Here is a 6,000-nt window from a genome sequence, read left to right on the forward strand (position 1 = left end):
ATCAAACAGAATCTGGTGAAATTTTCTGTATTGGAAATGAGAAGCAGCAAAAGGCGGGGGCAGGGTGGGGGGAACATGTAGAAGCACAGAGGAAAGGGAACAGATGCTACACATGAGGTGGTTTAGATCCATGCCAATATGGCAGCCACTGGTCATATGCAGCTCTTCAGCACTTGAAACGTGTCTGGTCCTAAGGGGATAAGCTATAAGTGAAAAATACGCACCAGATAAGATATTTCTGTGCCCCAAAAGTGCTATATAAACACTGTACTCTAGTGAATGAATATGTTTCTCACAAGGATATGTGTTAGCAGTTCTGAAACTACATGTATGCTAGGGTTGAACAAACAAGTCAATGCATCATAGATGATGAGAGCCAGGTTTCTCACTTTCAGGGAAAGAAATTACAACTAAACCAGGGGAGAAGGCTAGAAGAAATGCTGTGGTGCTGGATGAGGGTCTGAGATACCGTATGAACTCATGTTTATTTACTTATTCGCTTTTATATTTTCCCATTAGCAGCTAGCAAGTAGTCTGTAGGATGATACTACAGGCTGTAGGGTGTACCGTCTATAGAGTGATACCTTGCCACTGTAAGAATAACCAGTTTCCCCAGCACTCATTCACCTACAATTTTAATATTCATTGATCATATTGACCTGAATCAATATTTAATTGGAGGTTGAAAAACTAGTGATTTTCAAATTCTATCATTCCCACTGAAATAATTCAATAAGTGATGACTAGGTACCCAGCTAGTTGACAAAATCCTTCATAGCCCATAATGCAGGTTAAGTTATTTTATACTGATAGTTACCAAGATATGAAGCTTTGCTTCTCATTTGCACACTGAACGTTTGAGGTATGTTGCAGGTTCTGTAGGATTTTGTGAGCTACTCTGAGACACAACCACCATGGGTACCTGGGGTAGCCAAAATGGCATCCACAATGGGATCTAAATGCTACCCTAAGAGAGTACTCCAGGCCAGGCACAGTGGCTCATGCCTGTAATCCCAGCACTTCGGGAAACCGGGGTAGGTGGATCACTTAAGACTAGGAGTTTAAGACCAGCCTAGCCAAAATGGCAAAAGCCCATCTCTACTAAAAATACAGGGAAAAAAAAAAGCCAGGCATGGTGGCTCATGCCTGTAATCCCAACTACTTGGGAGGCTGAGGTGGGTGGATCACCTGAGGTCAGGAGTTTGAGACCAGCCTGGCCAACATAGTGAAACCCTGTCTCTACTAAAAATACAAAAGTTAGCCAGGCATGTTTGATCACACCTGTAATCCCAGCCAGCTACTCGGGAGGCTGAGGCAGGAGAATCGCTGGAACCCAGGAGGCAGAGGTTGCAACCAGGAGAGATCGCACCACTGCGCTCCAGCCTGGGCAACAGAGCGATACTCTGTCACAAAAAAAAAAAAAAAAAAGGAAAGGAAGGAAAGAAGGAAGGAAGGAAGGAAGGGAGGGAGGGAGGGAACTCCAGAGTCAAATACGTTTGTAAAATGCTGAGTTAGGCTCAGTCAAGACATTTCTTTATTATGAATGAGATTAGGAGACTTTTAAACACTTTACTAATGTGTTTTCTAAAGCTGAGAAAGGAGGCAGTAGAAAGTAGCATTTTCCAAACTTATTTGACTAGACTAGTGTTCTACATAATGCACTTTGGGAAATGTTGATGTGTACCATTATAATTTTTTTTTAAAAAAAAAAAAAGCATTTTTCCGGCCTGCGTAGTTCACCCACTTTCCTTTCTGCCTCTACTGCCGCCATGGTGCCCATAAAGAAGCTTGTGGCGAAGGAGGATTAAAAAAAAAAGAAGAAGCAGGTTTTGAAGTTCACTCTTGATTGCACCCACTCTGTAGAAGATGGAATCGAGATGCTGCCAATTTTATGCAATTTTTGCAGGAAAGGATCAAAGTGAGCAGAAAAGCTGAGAGTCTCGGTGGAGGGGGTATGACCATCGAAATGAGCAAGAGCAAGATTACTGTGACTTCTGAGGTTCTTTTTACCAAAAGATATTTGAAATATCGCACCAAAAAAAATCTAAAGAAGAATCACCTGCTTGATTAGTTGCACATAGTTGCTAACAGCAGAGAGTTAGGAGTTACATTACTCCCAAGTTAACCAGGATGCAGAAGAGGAGGAAGATGAGGATTAAAATTCACTTATCTGGAATATTTTGTATGACTTCCTGAATAAAACGGGAATCAAAAACAAAATAAAGCATTTTTCAAACCAAGACAAGAAAATAAAGAAAGAGCACTATCAGAGATATATGTCATTACTCTCCCTTGCACCCTCCCCCCAACTATAACAGCCACGTTTTGGCACTCAGATAAAGAATATCATGGCTTGGTATGTTCTCACTGCATAATCATCTCTCTGCATGCATGAGCTATTGTTGTATGAGACATTTATAAATCAACTGAACCTATATTGGAGAGAAGGAGGAATAGGAAACATTATATGTGTACTACTTGCTAGGCACTGTGCTAAATATTTCGTGTTAGCTCACTTCACCCTGACAGCAATCACATGGGGTGAATATTTTAGCTCCATTTTACAAATTTGGAAATACAGGCTCAAAGTAACTTAACCAAGTTCATACAGCAGTAAATGGTAGAGCCAAGATTCTAATTCAACTGTGTCTGGTTCTTTCCAGTGTCACACCTCTGGAAGCCAAGGGCCTTCTAGGTACACTAAATAAGTTTCTATGGGAAAAGAAAAATTCCTCTTCTGGAACTGTTTCCAAGATTAGACTTGACTGTTGAGGAACAAGGGGTTGAGACCTAACCTGAAATAAGGGGATTTTCCAAATTTTCCCATTTGGTATGGCTTTTTTTTTTTTTGAGACAGAGTCTCACTCTGTCACCCAGGCTGGAGTGCAATGGCATGATCTCGGCTCACTGCAACCTCTGTCTCCCAGGTTCAAGAGAGTCTCCTGCCTCAACCTCTCGAGTAGCTGGGACTACAGGCATGTGCTACCATGCCCGGTTAATTTTTGTATTTTAAGTAGAGATGGGGTTTCACCATGTTGGTCAGGCTGGTCTCGAACCCCTGACCTCAGGTGATCCACTCGCCTCTGCCTCCCAAAGTGCTGGGATTACAGATATGAGCCACAACGCCCGGCCCCTTCAGAGTGCATTTCATTCCTTTCCTCAGATTACACTTCTGTATTTCATCCAAAGATTAGAAGACTGGACTATATTTATTGGTCTAGTAAATTGCCTGTTTTCACCAATTGTACTTTGGGTAAACTGCAGGATGTAGGATCAAGAAATCCTGACCTCTAACTAAATGATTCAAGGCACACACACACATTTCTAACATAAATGGTTCTCATTTTCTTTACAGTGACTCTGTAGGCAGAAAATATAATAGACCCTCAAGATAGAAAGCCAGAATGGTATAGTAGAAAAACTATGAGTTTGGGGGCCAGACAGACCTGGGTTTGAATATCACTTGCACCACCTGCTAACTGTGATCCTGAGAAAATTACTTGCTGGGCTTCAGTAGCCTCATTTATAAAATGGAGATAACCACTAAAGGTGATACATAGGGACAAAAGCGACGTATTCCTAATGTGGAATTGCTTTCAGAATGAGATTAGGAAGAATCATTTTATAATGGCTGTCAGGCCATCTACAGAAATGACACAAACCAAGCACAATTTGTAAATGTTCGAGATTTGAGACCTAGCCCCAAATACGGTGATTAGGATTTGGTCTCAGGAAAGAATATCTGAAGCTATAAAAAATAAGCCTTAGATGAAACTGAGTATAACAAAAGCTGAATCAAAAATATGATATACAGCTGGGCACAGTGGCTCACGCCTGTAATCCCAGCACTTTGGGAGGCCGAGGTGGGTGGATCGCCTGAGGTCAGGAGTTTGAGACCAGCCTGGCCAGCAATGGTGAAACCCCATTTCTACTAAAAGAAATACAAAAATTAGCCGGGTGTGGTGGCAGGTGCATGTAATCTCAGCTACTTGGGAAGATGAAGCAGGAGAATCATTGAACCCAGAAGGCGGAGGTTGCAGTGAGCCAAGATCATGCCATTGCACTCCAGCCTGGGCAACAGTGCGAGACTCGGTCTCAAAAAATATATATATATATACACACACACACACACAAACACACATATACATATATACACACATACATATATATATGCACACATATATATATGATACACAGTCTTAAAAAGACTAAAAATGTAAATACATAGATCTACATAGACATAAAAGGTTTTCCCTATTAAAAGAACAGCCTAAAATCAGTCCTTTGGTGAAGCACCACTAATATAGTCCAGGGCTAAGAGTCCCTGACACACGAACACAAACATCTGGTCCGGGGGCAAGTAAAGCACTAGAGTGTCATGAATATCATCTTTTAATATGTCACTTCTGGCCAGGCGCAGTGGCTCATGCCTGTAATCCCAGCACTTTGGGAGGCTGAGGTGAGTGGATCACCTGAGGTCAGGAGTTCGAGACCAGCCTGGCCAACTTGGTGAAACCCTGTCTCTACTAAAAATACAAAACTTAGCCAGGCGTGGTGGTGCACGCCTGTAATCCCAGCTACTTGGGAGGCTGAAGTAGGATTGCTTGAACAGAGGCGGAGGTTGCAGTGAGCCGAGATCTCACCACTGCACTCCAGCCTGGGTGACAGAGCAAGACTTCGTCTCAAAAATAAGAAATAAAATAAAATACCAAGCAAAATAAATATAATAAGATACAACTAGTTAACAAAAAACCCATTGTGAAACACAGCCATCACAGAATATTCACTAGAATGTTTATAGTATATATATCTATAGCTAATGTTTATAGTGTATCTATCTATATCTTTTTTTTAACCAAAACTACACACAATCTTTGTAAAAAGAAAAATTATTTGTGAAAGAAAAAAGTCAAGACATACAAACAATGGTGAATGCCATGTATTGGGAATCTACTCTGTGTCAGGTACCATGCTAAGGGCTTTACATATTCTGAAAATGAGAAGTAAATGACATGAGAAGAAACCAAGACTCAGACATCATGTGACTTACCTAAGCTCACACAGCTAGTAAGTGGCAAAGGTGCAATTTGAATCACAGGTCAGTCTGCCATTGTCTGCGTTCTTTACGCTACACTGTGTCTCTTCCACGTGATATTCTTCCTTTAAGGTCCCACTTGAGCAGCCAGCCAGCGTGCCAACCCCAGAAGACGTCCCTCTTGTTCCCCATGTACCTCTTTCAAACCTCAAACTTTTAATATGAAGTAAGAGAAAGTAAAGTAGCTGGCACAGTATCTGAAATGTAGTAGATTTAATACAGTAATTCCTGTAATGACTGTCCATTAAATTGTTGGAACAGAAAGAATTTACGTGCTTTCTTGGGTTCTTAGCTGTGTTATACAACTTTAAATTAAGGAAAATGTGTTATTTAATATTATGTACATGATATTTATATACTTGCTTTGGAAAAAAATTAAGATGATGGCACGAAGTACTTACTTCAATCTCACAGAATAAATGTAAGTCACATTCAACTTATCCGTATATTCTGCAGGAATTTCCACAGGGGGTCCATTACAAGTGACAGGGTTTTCATCTGAATGCTTACAGCTAATAAAAGAAAAAAGAGAAGGGAAGATAATTTTTATATGAAACTGACATTGTAAAATTTCCAATTCATGGCTATTCAGGCATGTAATAGGCCAAAAAAATAGGCTTTCCATTATATTCTACATTTAAAACTCTTTATGATTTAAAATTCTTTTGTATCCAAATGTCCTCAACACTCAAATGAGACTCAATATACTACCCCAAATTCAAAACTTAGGAACTTTCCCTGTGTCTAAAGGTAGAAAGAGGAAAAAAAAAAAAAAAAACCTTCTGTCAGCAAATGGTTTTGTTTTTAATATTTCATATCATTCTTTTTTATATACTAAGTAACACATCCCGTAACCTTAACTGCATGGCTAGAGAATTAGATGAAGCAAAAATCATATTTATAAG

At 40.1% G+C, this 6,000-nt stretch overlaps 2 pseudogenes; one reads left to right on the forward strand and one right to left on the reverse strand.

Moving 5' to 3' along the window:
- Positions 1–5,787, reverse strand: part of LOC117077868 — a 73,768-nt pseudogene extending 67,981 nt beyond the window's left edge.
- Positions 1,770–2,159, forward strand: LOC117077869 (annotated as a pseudogene).
- Positions 5,788–6,000: the final 213 nt, after the last annotated feature.

Source organism: Trachypithecus francoisi, unplaced genomic scaffold (assembly GCF_009764315.1).
Source record: "Trachypithecus francoisi isolate TF-2019V2 unplaced genomic scaffold, Tfra_2.0 Lachesis_group6, whole genome shotgun sequence".
NCBI classification, from domain to species: Eukaryota; Metazoa; Chordata; class Mammalia; order Primates; family Cercopithecidae; genus Trachypithecus; species Trachypithecus francoisi.